Here is an 11,292-nt window from a genome sequence, read left to right on the forward strand (position 1 = left end):
AGGCAGACGTTTAACCAACTGAGGCCCCCAGGTGCCCCACACAAACTTTTAATACATTTATCTCATCCATCCCCAAGTGGGCATCTGATTTGTGACTAAATCCCAGTGTCAAGAACTTTGTACTTTTAAAGTAAATCATCACATTTTCTCAGACTTGGATGGTCGGAAAATTCTTTGAGACAAAATTTGTCTTCATGTCTCTTTACCCACTGATCTTGGGATCGTGTTGAACAACTATGTTTCCTTTTTCAACAGGCTATTCTGCAGATGTTTGAAGATAAGGGTCACATGTCTTTCAGACTAGTCTTTCCAGAGCAAACAGCCTTCGTTGCTTCATTATCCCTTGTATAATATGGTTTTGAGAACCTCCCCTCTGTCCATCCCCTCTGAGCAAGCTTGCCTGCGCTGTCTCTGGGAGGTATAGAGCGTACCACAATTCAGCGTGGAGAAGAGCCAGACCTCTCTTGTTTCAGGTTTTGTATGTTTGTGAGTGTAGCCTAAGACCAAGTTCGCTCTTAGTAATGGTTCTATTACACTGAATGCCCACGTTCTCTTCTTTCTTTTTTTGAAAACTCCCAAGTTCTTTTCATGCCAAGTTTACATCTCCTTTATCTCTACTTATTCAGTCAGTTTTGGACTCAACATTACACTGTAAAAATGCAACCTAATATATTTCTCAATTTGACATTTATCATATGGTCCCCATGCCTGTCTTCATAGCACAATAGGCAAGCAGTAAAGACTAGTGGCTAACACGTAGACTTAAAAAAAAAAAAACCCTATATAGTTTTAAACAAACCTGAAGCAAAAGAAGCAGCAAAACAAATGTTTGCTTAATGAGTTGTAAGGGAAACAATCCAGTCAAGAAATAGAACTTTGTCAATCACACCAGAAGCCCCTCCAGTGCGGCCAATCCACGTCTCAACACCTGTCTCCCCGATCAGATGTGAATCTATAAATATAGATGAATCTAGGAATCAATTATTTGAGTCATTTAAATATTTTCATTGTACAGATATATCAGACTAGACATTATAGTTTAGTCTTACCCATTTAAAAAAATTATGACTAGGTCTCTCTTAATCTCTAGTTTCCCCCCATCTCTTTATTTCTCTTCCAAGTTATCTGCTGCACTTGACCTGCAGAGTTGCTTGTAGTGTGGAATTTTTCATTGCGTAATCATCGTGCAATTCAACCTGTTCCTCTGCCCTTGTATTCCTGGCCAATTTGTGGTTAGATCGAAGTCTTGATCAGACTCACATTTAATCCTTATGGCAAGACCATAGGTGGTGCTGTGTTCTTTTTTTTCCCTTCTAGCTTTATTGAGATATGATATATAACTTTGTGTTTTTAAGGTGTACTTTTTCCCCATAAATTAAATTTTTTATTTGAGTATAATTGACACAATATGTTATATTAGTTGCAGGTGTACAACATAGTGATTCAACTTCTCTATGTATTATGTGTGCTCAGCACAAGTGTAGTTACCATCTATCATAAGGTGTTCAACCTGTTGACTGGATATATTACATATGGCAAAATGATTACCACTATAGCTTCAGCTAACAACCACATCATGTCACATAATTACTATTTTCGTGTGTGTGGTGAGAACACTTATGATCCACTTCCGTAGCAACTTTCAACTATATTATACATATTATTAACCATAATCACTATGCTGTATATTAGATCCCAGAACTTTCTTATTTTATAACTGGTATTCTTTGGGTGGTACTATTTTTTTTTCTTTATCACGAGGAAGTACATCATGTCTGGGCATTTCTTTCTGTGATGTTAGCAGCCGATGCGCAATGCCTAGATCCATTAATTCACTGGGATTTGGAGATAGCGCTATTTCCACCATTTCTTGCAAATTATTTATTGCAGAACTTTTGAGCCATTTCACTCATTTACAATTTGCTTACTGAGTGATATAATTCATATGGAAAGACAGGATGAATATTTTTTCTTTCCTTTTGGTTATTAACTTTGAAGATGATAAATTGGTTTTCTATCACTCTTTGAAGGTAAACAATTCGATTTTTAAAATATCATTATGAACCTGTTGGTTTAATGGACTTAATCACTGCGATGATCCCTTTAAAAACCAAATTATTTCTCTTTGGCTGGCAAGAGCCTCTTCAGGTTGGTTTCTGAGTATTTTTGACACGGCCCTTGTGGTCTTCGATGGCTTCCTTGCTATCTGGTATTCCAGGTTCATCTTATTCCTACCCTAGACCTAGCATCAGTCATTTTCCCCAGTAAAGTCTAGGCTTTTTTGGTAGAAAGGTATTTTAAGACCATAATCTAGGTACTGTAGGATAAACAATGATGTGTGAGAGAACTCACAAGTCAAAATGACACTAGATTATCCAAGAGAACGCCTTTATATTGAAGTTTATATCAATTCCCAACCTCTGTGTGTGATTTACTGAATACATAAAGAATGAATTGGGGATATTGATTATGAGATGAAGATTATTTCCATGTCACCAAGAACTTACCCACTTAGAATGCAATCAAAGTTGAAGTAATTACACATTTTGGAAATGTTTGTCATTTGTTCATTCATTAATTCAATAGGCATTTATTAGCCACCTACTGTGTGCCAAAAGCTAAGAGAGTACTAAACCTGCAAATAAATCTATGAAGTCTCCAGCATGTACAGAGTAATTGAAGATATAATAATCGAAGATATAATAACTCAGAGAAAGTTCATAGAGCAAAAAGAGAAGGGATGCAAGCTTCAAGGAACATCAACACTTTAGAGAATGAGCAGTATACGAGGAGGAGCTGGCAAAGAAGACTGAAAGTCTTGGCCAGAGAGAGGGGAGCAGGGGAGCAGGGGAGCATCGTACCACAGGAGACTGGCGGAGAGAGCTTTTTTGGTAAGTGTCAAATTCTGTTAGGAGTTCAGTCAAGATGAGTATTAAAAAGTGTCCACTAGATTTAGCCTTAAGGAGATCACTGGTGACTTTGGTTGAAGCATCCTTGAATGAACCCCTCATGTGGGGAGACTCTGGCATCTACATTTTGACACATTTCACAGTTGATATGAGAGCCACTGGTCTAGCCTTTCCACATGATTCCTCCTTTGGCGTCTGCCCAGCCCCTTGATTTACTATTTCTTGGACCATCTCTTGCTATCCCCACCACAAGCGAGGCCCCCTATCTGAGGCCAGTTTGGGTTCCCTGGATGTTCTATCTAAGTCAGCATTCCGAGGTCCCACCTGGTAGGGAGTAGAAACTAGATACACGAAGAAGTTAAATATATCTTAGGATCCAACTAGGTTGAGTAGTTGGCGATGCCTTTTACCAAGATTCAAAAATAGATTTAAATAAAAAAGAGTAACCTGATAAGAACAAGGAGAAGGTCTTTGGTGCTCAGAGTTTAGAAACAGGTGAATTGGAGAGTAAGTATTTTCTAATATGTTTCCAGGGCAGAGGATGTCATGATGAGTAAATGAATCTATTCTGTGAAGGCAGGGTCATCCCTGTAATGAGAAGGATGAAGTGCTGGTGACGGACAATTTGCAACTATCACATATGTTCATTTACTACCTATTTTTGCTCTTCCTTGGTATTTACCAAGTAACATTCTGATGGTTTAATTTACTTTTTTATAATTAAAGCAACATTTACTCATATTAAAGAACTTGGAAAAGTAGGAGAAAGTATAAGGAAAAGACAACAAAACCACATGTAACCACAAAAATTACTTTTGAGTCTTTTGATAATATATTTATGATATTTGGATATATATGCATAATTATCCTTCAGATAATATATTTTAGTAAGCACGAAATATTCTATTCTGGATATTTAGATTATTTCAACATTCTGTTATTGTAAATGACATTGATATGAACTTTTGTGTCATAAATATTTGCCTGCTTTTGTGGTTGTTAAGATAGATTCTTAAAAGCTTAACTACTTGGTCAAGGGGCACTAACATTTTTTAACCCTTTATTGCATATTGCCAAATTGCCTTCCAGAAATATTGTTGTCAATTTAATTCTCAATAGCAGTCCTTGAAAATGCCAGTTCTCCAGCATCCTTGCTAGGAAAAGACATTACCTGGTTTTAAGATATTGGCAATTTGGGGAGAAAAGACATTATACTATTATTTTAATTTGCATTCTTTCGGCTCACTAGATAACTTGAAAATTACTCGTGTTTATTAGTCATTTTTATTTTGTTTAGTACAAATTACATGTTTATGCTTTATGTCCATTTTTCTATATAGGTTTTCATATCATCCATACTGATCGATTTCATAGCATTTATATATTAAAAATATTAATCCTTTGCCTGCCATATTAACTGGCAGTATTTTTCTTGCTTGTTGCTTATTGTTTAATTTGTCATTCTTTTACATTGGGTTTTGAAATTTTTATACAGAAGAGTCTATCATGTTTTTCTTTTACTGTAGGGTTTTAAGCTTAGGAAAACAATATTCTCTTTACAAATAAGATACATAATTACCCACTATTTCTTCTCATTATGTTTACATTTTAATGTTTATTCTGATTCACCTACAATTTATTTTAGTGTGTCTTGTAAAGTGATGACTGCAATTTTTTTTCAATCACCTATTTTTGTAGGTCATTTGCTAAACATATCCTTTCTATACTGTGTGGCTGCGGAGTAGAGGGAATGACATGGACTGCCATTTAGCAGAGCAAAACCAAATGAACACACAACATCTATGGGGAAAGCCAGGTGAGAAAGTATGCACGTGAACACTCAAATACAAGTGGCTTGAATTATGAATTATGTGGTCACCAAGCCTTCTTGGTATCAGCAACTACATAGGTGGAAATGGAGGGACAGCAAAGGGGTTGATGGCAGATCTGAGAACTAAACCCCTCAAAATTGCTAATGCATTTTCAAAGGAAAGTGCAACTGACTGGTCTGAAAACAGAAAAATTTGGGTGGCATTTCGTACCCTTCAATTTACAGGTGGGTACGAGTGGATGGGACCCTGAGAGCCCTCAAAACTAACAAACCACAGCCCCTTGCAGGACAAATTTATGGACTGAGGAGAAACTGCTAAGAATAAAATCCAAACTGAGCAGGGTGGGCACAAAAAGCACGAAAGAGCTTATTCTAGATTTGATTCCCTCTGAAAACAAAGCCCGGAACAAAGACCTGTGAGCAGATGGTTTATTTGGGATGGGATCCAGGGAGTAGGAGATGGGCCCCGACAATGTGACCGCGGAAAATCCAATATAAGGATGCCTTGTCTAGTTGTCCACCCCCTGAGAAACTGGAACTCAACACCAGCAGAATTTACTGAGAAATTTCTTGTGATTTGCTATGTGGCCTATGATACATGATCAATTTTAAAAAATGTCTCATGAGTACTCTACAGATATTTGGAATGATAATTTGTTTCTCGAAATTCTTCTGTTAATTTACTGTAAGCAACGTTAGCAACTGCCATTACAGGATTATTTGATCAGATTTATTTTTTTCCATGAAGTTTAAGTGAGAATACTAGAAATAAGTTCCAGAGTAGATTTGTTTTGGCCGGTGGGAGTTGGGTGGGGATGGCTAGGGATGGGATGCCAGAGTTACAGAGATTGCTAGATATCACCTTCGCTCTCTGATCATTAAAGCAAGCAAAGGGTAATGATTCAAATAAGACAATTTAAAAAGATGGAGATATATATGACCTAGATAAATTCAGTGTATTATGTGTTAAATTAAATACTGGTAACAAATATTCCCAGTATTGGCTTTTTAAATGTATTTTAGTAGATATTCAAGTTTGGAGAGTGAAACAGATACTGTCTATGAAATCACAACTGCCTAATAAGTATTGATGATTAACTAGGTTGCCAGGGGTGGGTGTTGGTGCTAAGAAAAACTTGCCTTGGCCTCACTATTGTGCATGACAGCCAGAAATACAGATACAGATGCATGGTTATTATATATATGTATATATGATTATAATATGTAAGTTACATAATATGCATTATAAGTATATATGTGCATTACATAATATGGATTATCATGTATATGTATAAACGGTTATCATATTATTCTGGTTTTCAGATTCATCATGCCCAAATATGGATATCACGAACTACTGATCACAGTCACAATCTCATATACACCCTGAGGCATTGATCCTCGAACTCTGGATCCCTTTTGGAAGGCTCCCTCCTTTACCATTACCATATAGATGGCCATGCCAGAGAGCCATCCTCTAGTTTGTTTTTGTTTTTATCTCTTTCTTACATGAGCACTCTGGTGTGGAAAACCCAACACTGAAGGTTCTTGAGACATGATTATAGATATCATTTAAAATTGAATTGACAAAGACAGACTGATGGTTCCCAGAGGGGAGGTGGGTGGGGGATGGGTTCAACAGGCGATGGGGAGTGTTGAATCACTATATTGTACACCTGAGACTAATGCAACACTGTATGTTAACTATACTGAATTTAAAATAAAATAAAATAAAATTTAAAAATAGGATAAAATAAAATTGTAATGATAAGTGGAAAAATACAGCACAGTCATAAAATGCTGTTTCAGTACAAGATGAATACTTTATAAGTAATTTAATTTTCAGTCCTTTCAGTGCAGTTTCTCCTTATTTCTACCCCTTTCGGCTGGACATAGGGTTGGCTTCTATTATGAGTGGTCATGGAAATGTAAGTGAATGTAGTTCTTTCCCAATTTCTTATTCATAAAAGATACCTTTCATTTCACTTCATTTTATTTTGTTATTTGTCTATATTTTTTAGAGAGAGAGGTGGAGGAGGCACAGAGAGAGAGAGAGAGACTCTTAAGTAGGCTCTACTCTGAGCACAGAGACCAACACAGGGCTCAATCTCACCACCCTGGGATCATGACCTGAGACAAAATCAAGAGTCAGATGATCAACCGACTGAACCAGCCAGGCGCCCCAAAAGATGCCTTTTAGCGTCTCCCATATTTCCAAATGAAGCAAAGCCAGTTGATTGGATGTGTTTTCATGGATAGCTCTTCCCTTCCTCATGTGCTTAGGTCTTGAGCATTCAAACTCAGTCAACTGTTCTTTTAGTAAGTATGCGGAGGAACTGACTGGGGAGTCCACTGCCTTTGGGCAAGAAGATGAACAGTTCAGTAACAAGGACTCAAACAGATGGGTTTGGCACAATATTCTGTTGGAAGATGATTTAGGTTTTATACAACAATCTGAACATGACTTGGGTTTAAAATGAAGATCATAAATGGACATTTAGAGAGCCTTTGAAAGAAGCCGGCACTGTGTGGCAGAGACCTCACAGCCTGAGTAACAGTAACAGCTTTTACTGGTTCCCTTAAAAGCAGATAGCATCGCTTATACTGGGCTTTCAGCCCTACAAGCCTCTACAACCTCAGGCTCATAGTTCCCTTGGGCCACTCTCTCATCTGTGAAGAAGAAATCTTTATCATGGCTCACACATTTGTGGCTACTCTGAAGATTGGGTATGGTAACCAAAACATTTTTCAGAGAGGCCACAAAGGTCCTTGATGAATTAAAAAAATCAGGAGGTGAGAATCCCTTCTTGTCCTCACACCCAGGGTTTAGCTGCTGGGTGGGCCAAAAGAAAACATGCGCCCCAAATTTGGAGTTGTCCCCCGAACTGAATCGGTAGATAATTCTGCTCAGAGAACAGGCATTCTGATCCAGTGTTTGGGAAGATGTCCAATAATAATAAAGGCAACATCAAGGATACTAACAGTTACCATTTATTAAGCACATTCCAGGTGCTAAAGTACTTTATAGAAATCACCTCTAATCCTCTCAACAAGAAGTACATTCGTTTTCACGGATACTTTCTAGACATAGAGACAAACTCAGGGGGTTAAACAAATTTTCCAAAAGCATAGTATTGATGTGAATGCTAAGCCAAGTCTTTCTGGCACAAAAGTTCAGGCTCTTAACCACTTCTGTATTCTGTTACGTTAAAGAACGCTAGCCTCTACTCACTGAATTAATATCAAGTACTATATATACGGGCATTGCTGCTGGTTTGGCAAAGTACTATTAACACCATCCCCATTTTATAGAAGGTGGAACAAAGGCTCAGACAGGATTAATAATTTGCCAAAAGTCACACAGCTAGTAGGCTAGAGGATTTGAATTCAACTCAATTCAATTCAAATCTGGAGGATCTGAATTCAGGTCCATAGGTTCTAAGACTCATACTTTTCTCACCAAGCCATACTGACTTCTGGGGCCAAGAATTTTCCTCAGTATGAAGAGAAGAAATGTGCTTGGTGAGGGCAGTGTTTCCCTGATCTTCCAGATGGAGCTGGAATTAAATGTCAACTTTATTTATCTAGGAAAATTTATAAAGAAAGAAAAGAAAGAAAAGAAAAGAAAAGAAAAGAAAGAGAGAGAGAGAAAAAGAAAGAAAGAAAGAGAGAGAGAGAAAGAAAGAAAGAAAGAAAGAAAGAAAGAAAGAAAGAAAGAAAGAAAAAATGTAACATATGACCTTGGAAATAGAATGCCTTGGGCTTAATATATCCCCTGTGAATGCAGAATTTATCATCCAAGACAGATGGCTGGCCTTGTGGAGTCAGAGAGTGCAGGGAATTTTGAAAGCCCAGCATCGTTCAAGGCATGGGAAGTCAATTCTAGGGGCAAAATTTCACAGCTTGTGAAGGGAACATTTGGAGGAGTGATGGAGAAGTCAAGTTGCCTTCAGGAGCAACAGGTAGCTGTGTGATTTCAGGACGTTGGTAGGTGTCCTATATTCCTGATATGAGTCTATTGTGTTTTAATGAAACTGTAGTGTGGTCCTTGGGTTGGATCGATGGTCTGTTTGCTGCTTGACTTGGGGCGGACACTCAGTGAATCAAGGCTGCATCAGAAGCCTGGCCTCTCCCCTAGAGGCATACATTTCTATCTAGGAATAGCTTGTGGCATTCTGATTACACTACAGAGAAGTGGTCAGGATAAGGGGGGGCGGTGGGTAAAATAGACCCTTAGAGTGGAAGCAACTTTGTGAAAGAAGATATTTTCCTGAATGTCTTTTTCAACCTATGCCTATCCCGTCATTATTTGCTATTCAGGAGGTGAGCAAGCAGTGGACTGGAAGAAATCACTGTTACTTAGCTTCTCACCTGGAAGTTAAGTAATAGGGCAAATGAGTGCCGTTTTGTGGGAGTTCTAGAATTTTGAGGGTGCCAAAGTGTAGACACAACCTGGTCAAAGTTCAGGATCAGAGCAGAAGAGAGATATGAACTAATAAGTGATGGGTATAATTTAAAAATAGGATTGCTTGTTTTCTTACCATTAAGTTGATGAGTTCTTTACAAAATTTGTGTATTAATCCCCTCTCAGATACATGGTTTGCAAATATTTTCTGTCATTCGGTAGGTTGTCTTTTCACTTTGTTGATTGTTTTCTTTGCTGTGTAGAAGCTTTTTAGTTTGATGTGGTCCCATTTGTTTATTTTTGTTTTTGTTGCCTGTCCTTTTTGGTGTCATATTCATGAAATCATTATCAAGACCAATGTTATCAAGCTTTCCCCTATGTTTTCTTTTCAGAGTTTTACAGTTTTGGGTCTCATGTTGAAGTCGTTAATCCACTGAGTTGACCCTTGTGTGTGATATAATACGCAGGTCCAATTTCATTCTGGTACATGTGGATACAGTTTTTCCAACACCATTTGCTGAAGAGACTGTTCTTTCCCATTGTGTATTTTTGGCATTGTTGTTGAAAATTAGTTGACCATATATGTGTGGGTTTATTTCTGGGCTCTCTATTCTGTTGCACAGTAATAAAGTGAACTAACTATAAAGCACTGATGAAAGAAATTAAATGAGACAGAAACAAATGGGAAAACCATCTTGTGTTCATGGACTGGAAGACTTAGTATTGTTAAGATGTCCATACTACCCAAAGCTATCCACAGATTCAAAGCAATTCCTATCAAAATTCCAAAGACATTTTGCAGGAATAGGAAAAACAATTCTACAGTTTGTATGGACCCATAGAAGACCACAAATAGCCAAGTCAATCTTAAGAAAGAGGAACAAAGCTGGAGGCATCACACTCCTGATCCAAATATATTACAAAGCTACAGTAGTCAGAATAGTACCGTGCTGTCATAAATACAGACGTAGAGACCAATGGAAAGCCCTTTTAGTTTAATGGAGCACCCTACAAGAAGCTCATACCATTTCCACTTACCTCCCGGTCATCAGAACTCTGTTGCCATGTTGCCAGGAAGGCTGGAAAATGTGACCTTGATTTTGGGAAACCATTTGTTCAGCTAAAATTGGGAGAGAAGAGAATGGTTATTAGGGGAAAACTAGCAATCTTTGGCATATACAACTATCAGATAATGCGAAACTATTCATCTGATTTAAATAACTGATAATCTAGACAAATCTTATCTTTGCTTCTTACTAATTGGACCTCCCACAGGTGTGTTTTCTTGTTTATGAAATAGAGTTAACAAATGGTGATTAATATGTATTAGATGTCTGTTAGGGCATCTGGTACACAGTAGTGGCCAACAGTGAAGGGTCTGAAAATTCTATTTGCATGGCTGTATTGGCTAGCTGAAGGCTTAGAACCCAGATTTGGTCATGGGAATTTCATCTTCTGGCTGGACATACACACTGAGAAGCAGCAGCTGGAAAGCTTAAGATAAATGATTTTGAAAGCTTCTGCCAGAGCACACAGAGCTCCCAGAGATTACAAAGAAAAGCCATAAGGCAGCAGGATGTACAGTATAGCCAAAGCCCGGTAACCAAGTTAGAAAAGTGTGTTTCTTCTAACATACTGGGTGGCATCAGAAACCTCTAGCATTGATTAGTTGAGGCCCAATCAGACATTAATGCCTATATAACAGAAATGTCCACCCAGAAGATTAAAAATAAAGGGAGCACTGAGACTTTTGAAATCGTGAAAATGGAATTTAAAGGCCATTTGTCACCGCCCTGCTATTTTGCCTCACAAAGAGACTTGCGGTCCCAATGAGCAAGCCTGTGCTTCCAGCCTGTGCAGCAAACGTACCCCCCTCTTGCCCTGGTGTTTGGTGGCTGACTACTTAGGCTTTGTTTCAAGGAGGGATTGGGGAAATCCTAGAGTCATGGGTTGTATAACTATTACCTCAAGACACATATCGAAACAGGGCTTTTCAGCTTTAGAGCTTCAGTTTTTGTCTACTTTCTTCTAGAAATCCACTCTTTCCTCTGACTTGCCCAAAGACACAATGCCCAGGTCACTCTCCCCTTCCTTTCCAGAGAAGTGTATGTGAAAGCGTGTGTGTGTGTGTGTGTGTGTGTGTGTGT

The sequence above is a fragment of the Ailuropoda melanoleuca genome, chromosome 7, assembly GCF_002007445.2.
Source record: "Ailuropoda melanoleuca isolate Jingjing chromosome 7, ASM200744v2, whole genome shotgun sequence".
Lineage (NCBI taxonomy): Eukaryota > Metazoa > Chordata > Mammalia > Carnivora > Ursidae > Ailuropoda > Ailuropoda melanoleuca.